This window comes from Malurus melanocephalus, unplaced genomic scaffold (genome assembly GCF_030028575.1).
Source record: "Malurus melanocephalus ecotype Western Australia unplaced genomic scaffold, MMel_1.1 scaffold_64, whole genome shotgun sequence".
In the NCBI taxonomy this organism is placed as follows: Eukaryota; Metazoa; Chordata; class Aves; order Passeriformes; family Maluridae; genus Malurus; species Malurus melanocephalus.
The window spans coordinates 2,379,037-2,391,362 of record NW_026623296.1 but is presented as its reverse complement, the minus strand read 5'-3'; positions in this window follow the sequence as shown (position 1 = coordinate 2,391,362).

The window sequence follows — 12,326 nt, the reverse complement described above, 5'->3', positions numbered from 1 at the left end:
TAGTTTTAAATACTATGAATATCTCAATCCACATTTTAACATTAGTGGGATATTGCAAAGACATTCCTTTTCCAGTTTTTACTATTCCTTTAAGGGTCTCAGGGAGGGTAAACTGGTCAGCCATATTTATTTATTTTACTGAAATGTATTGGAATAATTTTTTAAGAGAGATTTTTTGAAGATGCCCCTGAACTTGTATATTTTGCACTGCTTTATAAATGATCCATTATCAATTAGGCTTGCGTGCATCTCGGCCGTGATCCAGCCAAGARGGTGAGCGAGTGGCAGGTCCTGCTGGCCTCAGCAGGGCTCGTTCTGGTGCTTCAAATCAAACCACATGCTCACCTTCTTCGTTGGATCTGGGAATTTGTGCAAAAAAAGAAAAAAAAAAGAAAAAAAGCATTGTGTGTACCAGGAAATGGCTTCTTTTTCAAGTGAAACTAGACCTGTAGATCAGTTAAAAAGCTTTAACGCCGTACCCAGCTACTCGTGGTGAAGTCGGTAACATCTGTCCCTTTGGCGTGCCTCCTCMTTGAAGTAGCTTACTATAAATAAAATGGGAAAATTTCTTTGGAACAAGTGACCTGTAATTCTGCACTCAGTTAGGAAGTGCTAACTAAGCATTGAACCCCCCAGCCTCATCCGTAGCTGTTGTGTTGTGGGTTTGAAGGACAGCGTTTTGCTTTCACGCTTAATTTCCCAAGTTGGCGTCCCTGCRGCAGCGCAGGTGGGGTTCCCTCGGCGCCGTGGCCGTGGGCCAGCCCGCCCTTGGTGGGGAAGGTGTTCCAGAACCAAACCAACCAAACACTAGTGTAGGGAAGGACCAGATTSACGGTGTTCAGTGGCACAGAACGCAGGTAAGTGAAGCACAGTGTTACGATGGCGAAGTTTCGACTCTTACACAGACACACACACACACAGACACCGACACAGCTTGCCTGACTCGCTCAGTTGACGTAGTTCTGCAAAGGAAAGGTGACAGCGTTTTACACCACCAGGCTATTAATTTCAATTGGAACTTTGCTTCAAATTGGACAGATTGAAAATTTGGCAGCAGCTTCTSTGAGTTTATTTCCACTGAGATGTTTTCACCTGCCTTACCAAGATCATTCTCAGTCTACTTTTTTAAGCTCTACCATAAACTTAAATTATTGAAAATTTATTAATTGCTGACTATATAATAACCTTTGCTTGTATGTAACCGAATGGTTTTAAGAGCCAACATTTAGAGTATGACAATGGAGCTGAACAGTTTTTAATGCGCAAGCAGTTCTGTTCTTGTGTATGACTTGTAACCTTAATTTACTGTGTAAAGATGGTTACATTATTTCCTTAGCTTTGTTTGTTGGAGACAAATATAGAATGCTTGTTTAAGTATGTCAAAACATAATCTTATCTTGTGGATTTTTATGTTAATGTATTATACGAGCTCTATTTTTCATTTGCCCAGAAAGACAGCTTGTATAACGCTTCTGAAAGTTTTTCCGCTCTGTAAAGTCTTTAGAGCTGACAGTCCTGTTAGGTTTGTTTTAATCTTCATGCTAAAGTGTCAATGGTGGTTTTGTGAACTGGTCAGAAATTCACAGGTCTTAAATGTTTTTGGGAAATTTATATTGGACACTGCTCTTTGTCTAGCAAATAAAAGATGTTAATATATTCCTGTTACTGGCATGTGCACGACTGTTATTAGAAGCCACTTTATAATTTTCCTGCTTTAAATAGAAATGTCTATTTATGAATTCTGCTTGTAGTTTTTTCACAAATAAAATAGTAAAATCTAATTAAATCTGAAAGCTCTCTTTTTTGGGAGATGCCAGTATTCAGAAAAAGTGGAGAGTCCTGTTGTTTGGAGCAGCTCCTCAGTGTGTGTGGCTCGTTCTCAAACACCCACTTCTGCAAACACAGGTTCTGCCATGGAAAACCTTGGGCAAGCGAGTAAATCCAGTTTGTTCCCCGGGAATCACAGTGTGGTGGGGAGGCTGTGGCAGATGTGTCTGCAGAATTTGGTTTTTTGGTCCCTGGAACTATAATTTTCCCCCTTTCTGTAGTTGCAGGAGTAGCAAGGCTTAGTGCAGAGGGTTTAGTGAGAGCCCTTGGGAGTTCCTTCGCCTGTCTTGCGTTAAYGAAATCCCAGGAGTAAATTTAATAAATTGTAATTGAGAGGCTAATTGTATTTTTCAAGCATAAAAATACTGGTATTTTGCAAAGCAGTGTTTTGGTCCTCTGCCTAAGAAACAAGTTGATTGTGAATTACTGTGCTCTTTCTAGTTTGTGTTTCCTYCACCACCCGAGATGTGGATGTGTGATGTAACTGCTCAAATATGAAATTGAAATTTGAAAACAAAGCAACGGATAAAATGCAAAGGRGACAAAATCTTTTTCCTGGGAATAGGAGGGCCGTTCCTAAATGAAAAAGCATTTGGATACTTTTATGTATGCTGGGGGAAGTGTGTGTTACAAATAGAGGTCACTTTAGCAAACCCCATGTGCAAACAGAYGCTCAAATGCTTTCAGCCTCAGTTGGAAGCAATTCAGGTGCCTTTGTGCCAAGAATAAGAAGAAACAGGAAAGGTAGTGGTTGTTGTACAGACCTGAAAAGCACTTGCTKGGCATGCTGAGGACTGAGCAGAGGAGCAGTCCTTGCCTTGAAGAGTGTGCAGTCCCTGTTCTCAACCTGTGACCAGCTCSAGGTGCCAGAGCCACCGCGGGGACAAAGCATAAGAGCTGCAGGGAGAGGAGGAATGGCCTCATCTTCATCATCTTGATGCTTGAATGTGRAGGCAAAGGCTTGAGTGGAGCCAGCAAAAGGTTTCCATGGCAGTGCTGTCTGCCTCAGTCTGCCCAGTCACCCCTTTGCTGCCATTTCAGGTGCCTGGTCTGGAAAATCCTTGCCTTGGAGCCGTGTGAGCCAAGGGCCAGCTCCAGTGCTGGAGCTGCAGTTGTCCCCACTGCTGCTGTCACTGCATGAAGATGATGCACTGCTGCACTCGTGGGTTTGTGGATTCCTCCAGGATGCACAGATTCAGCTTCAGGCTGGTGGCTGGATGGATTCCCACAGCCCCACTTGGCTGTTCAAAGGTAAACCTGAGTCTATGATGCTTTAAAGAGAGCAGAGCTGTGAAACTTCGTATGTGATTCACAAACTGACTAGATTTAAAAAAAAACAAAAAAAAACAAAACAAACCACTGATCTGGAGAATCAGCAGGATCTGGAAGGAAGAGGGAGACTGGCTGCGTCTTGTAAAACCTGGATGCCCTCRTGGCTTTTGGAGTTGTAACAAGGAGAGGGAAATGTCAGGTCGTTCTGGCTGCTTTTCTCTCAGCTGTTCCTTGAATCTTTACGAGCCTGAATCCTGTTTGTCTTTGCTCCTGCTGTCACCAGACACAGCAAGTCTCGTTTGCTGTTTTCCCCTTATGATGATGGATTGTTTGATATTTGTACAGAGCCTTTTCCCACACAGGCTTGGGGCTGGTGCTGATTCCAGCTGAACCCATCTCATAGGAAGACACTGGAAACTTCAGCTGTGCTTTCTCATTGTTTATTCTCAGCAGAGAAAAACCTGCATGCAGAAATCACCAATAACATCAAAAGGCTCTTTCAGAAATTCCTAATCAAAGCTGTTCACACCGCTGCAATTATCCTGCTTGCAGAACTCCCCCATGGAAGCCTGTGGCAGTGAAGARCACTCCATGCCTAACTCTGTTTGCTGTTTGTGTTGATGTGAAAGCTGAAAATCCTGCAGCCAGTGCTGCACATCTCAGTGCTTTCCTCCTGTCCCCTGTTGCTCCTCAGACAGRATCGCTCCTCGCCCAGCAGGAGCTGATCTGGCAGCCCTGGCTGCGCAGGAAACACGGGAGGCACGAGCCAGTTGTGCTTCCTAGAAGAGGAATCAAGAAACAAACACTCCCTTGTTCGCCTCTGTCTCCATACAAAAAGAGAAAAAGAAAAAAAGGAGAGAGACATTGCTCTCCATCATGACTATTTATTATTCCTGGGATACTGGAGATTTCATTACTTTCTAATATTCTTATTTTTTTCCAGCTTCTTTTCCTTCATCATTAGGAGCTGTTAAAACCATTCTGAAGTCCTGAAGAGGCTGTTCCACTTTTTTCCTTCTCCGAAACCATTCTGAGAAGGACTGAAAGCTGCACAGTTCCAACTAGAGAGTGCCAGTGTGAGAATCCCTGCTGCTCCAAATCCCTGCCTTGGCAATCCTCCCTTCCTCCTGCCAGCAGGTGAGGCAGAGGCATCCAAAGCTGATACTCCCTAAAATACTGTGAAAATCCTGGTGTAATACACACTTGATAACAGCACATCAAAAGCTTCTTAAGGAATCTTTTTAATTGGCCCCAGCTAYTGGAGCTGGACAGAGTTTGAGGGAGGAGGTCTGAAGTGTTTAAGCTGCTCWAAGTTGTTCTCAAGTGTTGCAAATAAACCAAGCTTGGGAGCTGATTTTGGGTACAAAAWATCCCTGTGAGCAGGAGGAAGCTGGAATGCTGTAGGAACAGCACATGGTGGCCCAGGTAAGTAGAATGGGAATGGATAAAGCTGATTTTTTTTTTCTCCTCATGCTGCTCTGATTCATATTGCCTGGGAGGTTTGGTGTGCAGTTGGCAGGAGGAGGTTTCCATGTTTGTTTGTGTATTTTAGGAGGGATTAAAGCTCGCAGTCAAGAAGCAGAACCACTGAAATTTTAATCCTGCCTTCACCCAGGAATTGATACCTGTCTAATACATATAATCTGTAATCTTAAATATAGATGGTATGTTTTTACATAGTTTGTAGAGAAATTCTGTGGGACAGGCTAAAGGTACAGTGACATTTAAAAGTGTGACTTGTCTCTGATAGGGGTTTATTCTGACTCTCTTGAGGAATCACCGGCATAAACTAAGAATAAATAGGGCCAACAATCCCTCCCACCCCTTTTGGGTGGTTATAACTGCCTGCAAATTGGCTTCCACAGCAAGTAGGCTGATTCTGTTCATATGCTTTGCTTCCCTATGGGGTTTATAAAAAGAAAATGAAGAAAGGGCAGGGGAAAATTGCTTTCCATTAAATTAATTTCTTTCTGGTCTAAGAAAGACAAAATCGTGGATCAGCAGAAGGAACTGGTTCAGGCTCAAGGCTGATGCCGCTCTCTGTGTGGGTTAATTTATTTATACAWCCAGATTTTTATCAAAGGTTTGAAGAGATGTCCCTCAGCCTTGAGCCTCCCAATGGTTTTGGAAGGGGCTCCACTGAGCCTGGATGGAGGAGCAGGRGAAGCCCAGCGGGTGCCTCTGCCCGGGAGCAAACGATTCCTGYCTTTCAACCTCTCACATGCACATCCCCTTCCCTCCATTCCCAGCAAGGAGAATCCTCTGAAATCTCCAAATCTCTCTGCTCAGCCTTTGCAGGAGGTTGAGGCTTTGGCTGAGGGTTGGGGCTGCATCCAGGCGTTAACAGAGATGAGCGCAGAGCCTGCGGAAACCCGGCAGCATCCCAGGATTTGTGCCGGCTACCGGGAGCCAGGGGATGGAAATGCCTTTAGCTGCTCCTATTGTTCCCATTATTCAACCCAAGTTTTGTTGGTGTGAAGTTAAGGCAGGAAAATGCGGGCTGGRGCTGCGGAAGCGTTGCCTGGAAAGGGAATTGGGTGATTCCCGGGGGGCGGAATTGTTGCGGCAGCGCGGGATGTGACGGCTGTGACWGCCTGTGACAGGGATCGAACGGGAGCCGCTGTGCCACAATGGCACGGGGAAAATGAGTGATGGGAACCTCCCCTGGCTGCCGAGCTCCCGAATTGTGATGGCATCACAGAGGGGGAATGCCTGGCGGGGTGCGGGAGAGGCTGGCAGGGGTGCCAGGATTTGGGAATTGCGTGCAGGCTGCTCTGTGTTGGCTGGCACCCCCCTTCCCACCCATCCCAGGAGGGTCTGTCACCCTTCCTGACATCCCTTCTGCCATCCCCCATGCCTTTTCAGGGTCTGCCATCCCCTGCCATCCCCTTGTCATCCCCTTGCCATCCCCCTGCCATCCCCTTGCCATCCCCCTGCCATCCCCTTGCCATCCCCTTGTCATCCCCTGCCATCCCCTTGCCATCCCCTTGCCATCCCCTTGCCATCCCCTTGCCATCCCCCTGCCATCCCCCTGCCACCCCTTGCCATCCCCTTGCCATCCCCTTGCCATCCCCTTGCCATCCCCTTGCCATCCCCCTGCCATCCCCCTGCCACCCTCTGCCACCCCCTGCCAACCTCTGCCATCCCCTCTGCCATCCCTTCTGCCATCCCCCATGCCTTTTCAGGGTCTGCCACCTCCCTGCCAACCCTTGCCATCCCCTGCCATCCCCTTGCCATCCCCTTGCCATCCCCTGCCATCCCCTTGCCATCCCCCCTGCCATCCCCTCTGTCAACCCTTACACTCATTTCCTGCCTCAGTTTATCTCACCAGGAAGGACCAGCTCTGCTTTTGGGTCCCCATGGACCCATCTATCCTCTGCAAGTCTTATTAGAGAGGTGCCAATCGTCGTTTTCCTTCTGTGCCAAGTTATAAATCCCACAGATTTATATCTCCAAATCCTCATCAGTCAAAAGATTGAGGCAATCAGTTAAAACAAGTGGGAGGTGACTCCACTGAGAGCAGTGATGAGCCAGTACTCCTGTAGGGCTGGTGGTTCCCCTGAGTGTTGTGGGCTCACCGTGTCCTCCCTGCCGGCCAGAAATCTCAGCCAGTGGAGAAAAGGGTTTTATTTCAAGAAGGACTTTATTGGAGTGATCCCTTTCCTCCACACATCCATCCACTGAGGAGCAGGAGCTGGATGGAGCAGGATGTGAAACTCAGAGCCCTGATCTGGCTGGAACCAGAAGCCAGGCCACCATCCTCCCTGTTCTTGGGGAGGAGCCTGCACTGGGTCACTGGAGCTGTTCCTGCTGGTGTGTTCAGTGTTGGATTTTACACACGGCTGGGACTGACTCTCCATGCAGGAACAAAGTTTATGCCTTGTCCTGCTGCACATCAGGAGATGTTTTTCCCAACAGCAGATCAACAGTGTATTTTAGTGGGTTAATGACCGTCCTGGTACTTAACAGGTTGGGTTTTCCAGAGGAATGTTGGCATTCCTGAAAGCTGAGACAGGATCTCAAACAGCGCTGAAATTTCTCTTTTCCCACCTTTATCTAGCACTAACAATACTCTCAACATCTGGAACTGGGTAAACAGAGGGGATTTTTTAACTTTATCTCTGCAYCTGGATTATTTCCATGTTGCTGGCAAAGCTGGAGGTAACTTATTYCTACAGGGACTTGGGAGCCCAGAGCTGGTGACAATTGAGGCAGAGGGGGAGCAGGGAGCACTTCCTCTCTGCTCCAGTCATCCCTGTGTCTGTCACGTGTGTTTGGACCTTGAGATGCTGCTGCTGAGGCCCTCACAAGCTCTCTCTTGGGATTTTGGCCACTGCAAGTAATTCCACTTGGGAGTCTTAAAACTGCTGTCCAGGGAGGCAGAGCTCAGCCTGCAGCTCTGTGTGTGCATATATCCTCGCTATTCCACGGATTTAAAAAAAAAATAATAAAATAAACAGTGGTGCTCTTACCTCGGGCTATCCATTAGGAGTGTGATTTAGTGCAGGGAGGGCTATAAAGGCAGTTGATAAATCTTCTGTGCAGCACAAATAAAATCTCTGGCGGGAGGAGAAAGGGCCCTGGATAACGGAGCGGGGAGGGAACAGCCCTTTCCCCCTTGTCTAATTAGGCTGTCCAGGAGGAGTTCATATAAAATAATAGATCTGGAAAGCCCAAACCTTCGCTGCCTTAGGAAGGACTTCATCCCCTTAAATTACGAGGCTGAGACCTCATTCAGCAGCGCTTTGACGGAGATCAACCGGCAGCGCTATCACGGCGGCTGCGGGCGCGGGCGCTGCGTGATTGCAGCGGCTTCTGAAGAGAGGAGCTCGCTCCTGTTCCCCTTGAATGCTCCTATTTTTATCCTCCTTAATTTCTAGAAGGTATTTTCAAGTGGGAAGCGGAGCAGAGAATAGCAGATCTTAACTCTGCTCCGTGTAACAATTCCTGTAAAAAAAAAAAAGGAGGGAGAAATGTTTGGAATAGCTTGTGCCTATTTTTGGTGCCGCTGAGGTGGTGGTGAAGCAGCTGGAGGGTGATGGGGATGGGGGTCACTGCTGGCCCTGTCTCCCGTGGGGTTCACAGGTTCCTGCCACCCCTTGGGGATGGTTCGGAGAGGCCACAGGAATGGTGATGCTGTCAGGAGGAAAGAAGGGGTCTCTGCTTGATTGTATCCACCCCCAGACTGAGAAATCCCTCCTGTTTCACCCATCCTGGGCCCCCCCTCGCCTTTGGAGTGTGGTGGGGAGAGCTTTGATCCTYTCCCATATGGGAGGCAGAAGAGCAGAGGGATTAATAAAGTGCAGTTACCTCAGAGCTGCCCCAGAGCAGCTGGGCCAGCTGGCATCAGGTCAAAGAGGAAACCCAGGGCCCACCAGGGCCGAAGGGGGGAGTTTAGGGGGATGTCTCGGACCTTGTGCTCTCTCCAGTTGAGCTGCAAAAGGCTCAGAGTCTTCCAGCATCGTGGAAAGACTGGAGAGCTCAGGACTGACCATCACTGATCGCTGTGGGGTGAGGGAACAGCTTTGGGAAGAGGGTGAGATGAGACAGATCCTGGCTGGAAAACACAACTTGGGACTGAGCACTGTGCAAGGGGGCAAATGGGGACAGCGATCTGCCAGTCCCCGTTTCAGTTTGTGACCCCGGCCACGCAGTTTTGGATGTGTCACAGCGCTTTTATCTCGTGATTGCTCCCCTCTGCAGCCACAGCTTCTGCTTCTCTCCATGCCCRGGCTCTCTGAAGCTGCCGAGCACAATGTTGGCACACGCAGCTCTTGCGCTGGGCAGAAGCATCCTGCTTCCCTTGAACATGAAATATAAATCAGAGATCAAGTGAATTACTGTGCCATGCTGCTGCTCAGGCAATAGGGAGTCTTTAAATCAATCAGGCCCCAAATAAATAAATAAACGTGCAGCAGACATGCTGGAGTGCATGTCTGATTCCTATCAGAGGCAGTAATTCAAGGCAGATGCTCGCAGTTCTGTGCTTCCCTCTCCGCGTTACCTGGGCTGCTGGAGTCGCAGGAGGCAGAAAGAAAATTTTTTTTCCCCTAAGCTTTCATTATTGTTGCCAAAGAAACCATTTCATTTGGTTGCCACGTGTGCAGCGAATCTGGTTCAATCCATCTGGATGCCGAGGGATGAAGGAGAAGGGCTCTGGGGAGGGAATTCTGCAGAGTGCAGTGCCCCAATTCTCTGCCGTGACCCTGGGGATGGGAGCTGCAGGAAGGACCGTGGGTGCTGCTCCTCGGGGAGGCTGACAGGTCCCATTTCAGGGGTTTGACCTCCACGAGCATCCCCAGGGCAGCGTGGGCACCTGGCTGAGCTGAGGCTGAAGGATTCATCCCCCAGGGACCCTCCGGACCCCGGGGAGCGGCACCGCGGGCTGCGAGCGCCCGGCAGGGAGATCCTTCAGCCTCCGGCGCTCAGAATTCGCTGCTTTTCCTTTGAGCACTCGCGGGCACTCGGGAGGGAAACGTTTGAAGCGTTTTGATCTTTCTGGGCTGCTGCTTCCCTCCCGCAGGCACCGGGCTCGGCAGCAGAGCTCCCCGGGGTTGTGAGTCTGCCGGGCACCATTGTTCTCCACCATGGTTGGCACCGTTCTGCTTCCTCCTGAGTGCCATCATCCTCCTCATCATCATCATCCTCATCATCCTCATCATCATCATCATCCTCATCATCCTCATCATCCTCATCATCCTCATCATCCTTATCATCCTCATCATCCTCATCATCCTCAGCATCCTGCTCCCCCCATGGCTGGCACCATCCTGCTCCACCATGGCTAGCACCATGCTGCTTCCTCCTGAGTGCCATTATCTTCATCATCCTCATCATCCTCATCATCCTCATCATCCTCATCATCCTCATCATCCTGCTCCTCTCATGGCTGACACCATCCTGCTTCCTCCTGAGTGCCATCATCCTCATCATCCTGCTCCCCCATGGCTGGCACCATTGTCATCAACCTGCTGCCTCCTGGCTGGTGCCATTCTGCTTCCTCCTGAGTGCCATCATCCTGCTCACTCCTGGGTTCCATCATCTTCACCATCTTCCTCTCCCCATGGCTGGCACCATCCTGAGTGCCATTATCTTCATCATAATCATCCTCATTGTTCTGCTCCCCCCATGGCTGGCACCATTCTCATCCTGCATCCTCCTGGCTGGTGCCATCCTGCTTCCTCCTGGGTTCCATCATCTTCACCATCTTGCTCTCCCCATGGCTGCCACCATCCTGCTCCCTCCTGAGTGCCATCATCTTCATCATCCTGCTCCTCCCTGGGTGCCATCATCCTCACCATCCTCTTCTTCCATGGCTGGCACCATCCTGCTCCTCCCTGGGTGCCCCCATCCTGCTCCCCCCATGGCTGGGTGCTCTGGGTGACTGTCCCCATCCCTGCCCAGCCCTGGGGGTGGCTCCAGCTCCAGCAGTGAATGTGAGCAGCCGAGCCGGGGTGACAGGAGCTGTGCTTGCTGGGGACAGCAGTGGCTGCACGGTGGGTGTGCTGCCCTGGGAAAGGTGGGTTTAGCCCCTTTTCCAGGGCAGTGTTTGTCACTTGCAGATGATCCTGGGCCCTTCTCACCATCCCTGGGGCTGTGAATTTGGAGTTCCCTGGAGCTTTGGCTGCAGTGTCTGCCCTGGTGAAGGTGATGGAGCCTTGGTGCTGATGTGCTACTGGCACAGCAGGGCTGTCCCTTGCACTGCTTCATCAGTGCTGAGCAGGCCTGGCAGCAGCAGTCCAAGGTGATGATATTTCACTGAGTCAGGGCCTCCTCTCCCTTGAGCTGCTCCAGGAGAGTGTTGAAAGTGAACCTTGGACCAGCAGAGCTGAGATTTCCCTGACGCCTTGTGATAAAAGATAAAGCCCTTGCAGCACGGGGGATTCAGCCTGGATTTCTGGAGTTTATCCCTGGGGAAGAGCTGAAATGATGCGAGGGTGAGGTTTTTTCCTTCTAAAACTCCACTTGTAACCCCAGAAGAATAAAGGCCAARCAGTTAAACCCACTCAGCACATAATCCCACAGCTTTCTGGGTTAGCACAATCTGTAAGAGCAAGGCACCCTGACCCATGTAGCCACGCTGGATGGACACACTGTTTACCCTACACCAGGTCCACCCCTCAGTCTGAGCTCTGTTTTTGGTGTGTTCCTCCTCCAGCAGCTCATCCCAGCCCTGGACAGCAGTGTAAATCCTTCTTTGCAAATCATTGACCCAATAGGTCATAAAAGTTCCTTTATGGCCTGTCAAGACAAGCGAGGTTCTTTACGTGCACCCTAAGTCAGCACAGTAAAACTTTTATGGTGTTTTCAATAACAAGAGCTACTGCACATGAACAGCAACTAATTTTTAAAGCCTTGGTATTTCAGCTGAGATGAGGTTTTTTCCTCTCCTCTGTTGAGAAAACACTTAGATCAGTGTGCTCAGGGCCTGGAGCTGACCCTTGTGCCTGATGTGGTGCTCCAATTCTGCAATTACTGAGCACCCCTGGAAAGGGATTTCTGCAGAGCAGGCTGCTCTTCTGGTAACATCTGTGCATGTGGAACAAGCTGAGCTTCAGGTTCCCATGTCCCTTGGGCAGCAGGAACCCCTAATCCCAGTCCCTGCTGCATCCAAGTGTTGGGTGTGGAGATATCCAGAGGAGACAGAGGTTACAGAGGGGCACACACCATCCTGGGACACCTTCACCAGAGAATTCACAGGGTTTGTTCTGCCTGCTGCTYGTTACAGGGATGGATTTGGTCCTTGAGTGCCTGCCCCACCCCAGTGTGGGCAGAGATGATGGGGTTTGCTGACCTGGACAAGGGAATTGCTTTTTTTGGTGGTGCTCTTGTTGCGTTTTGTCTGTTTTTTCGAAGAGAATGACATTCTTTTCTGAGCCCTGCCAGCTCTGAGCTGTCCTGGCTCTGCATCTGACCTGAGATGTCCTTAGACCAGGTGTGACAGAAGCTGTCCCTGTGCCCTTTAATTACCTGGCAGGAATGACTGTGCCCTAAATTCCCACTGCAGCAGCTGGGGGCTGTCACTTCTCTCTTTTCCACTGGAGCCTCAGCCACTTCTTTGCTTCTGTTCACTCCTGAGCCCTCAGTTACAGCCTTTGCCTCTTTGGATTTAGGYTTGTTTGAGGCTGTGCTGCCCCATGACCCCAATGTGGGGGTCCACATGTCCCCCTGACCCCAGTGGGCTGTGGTTTTGAGTAGCAGACATAGGTTCCTTTCACACTGGTGAC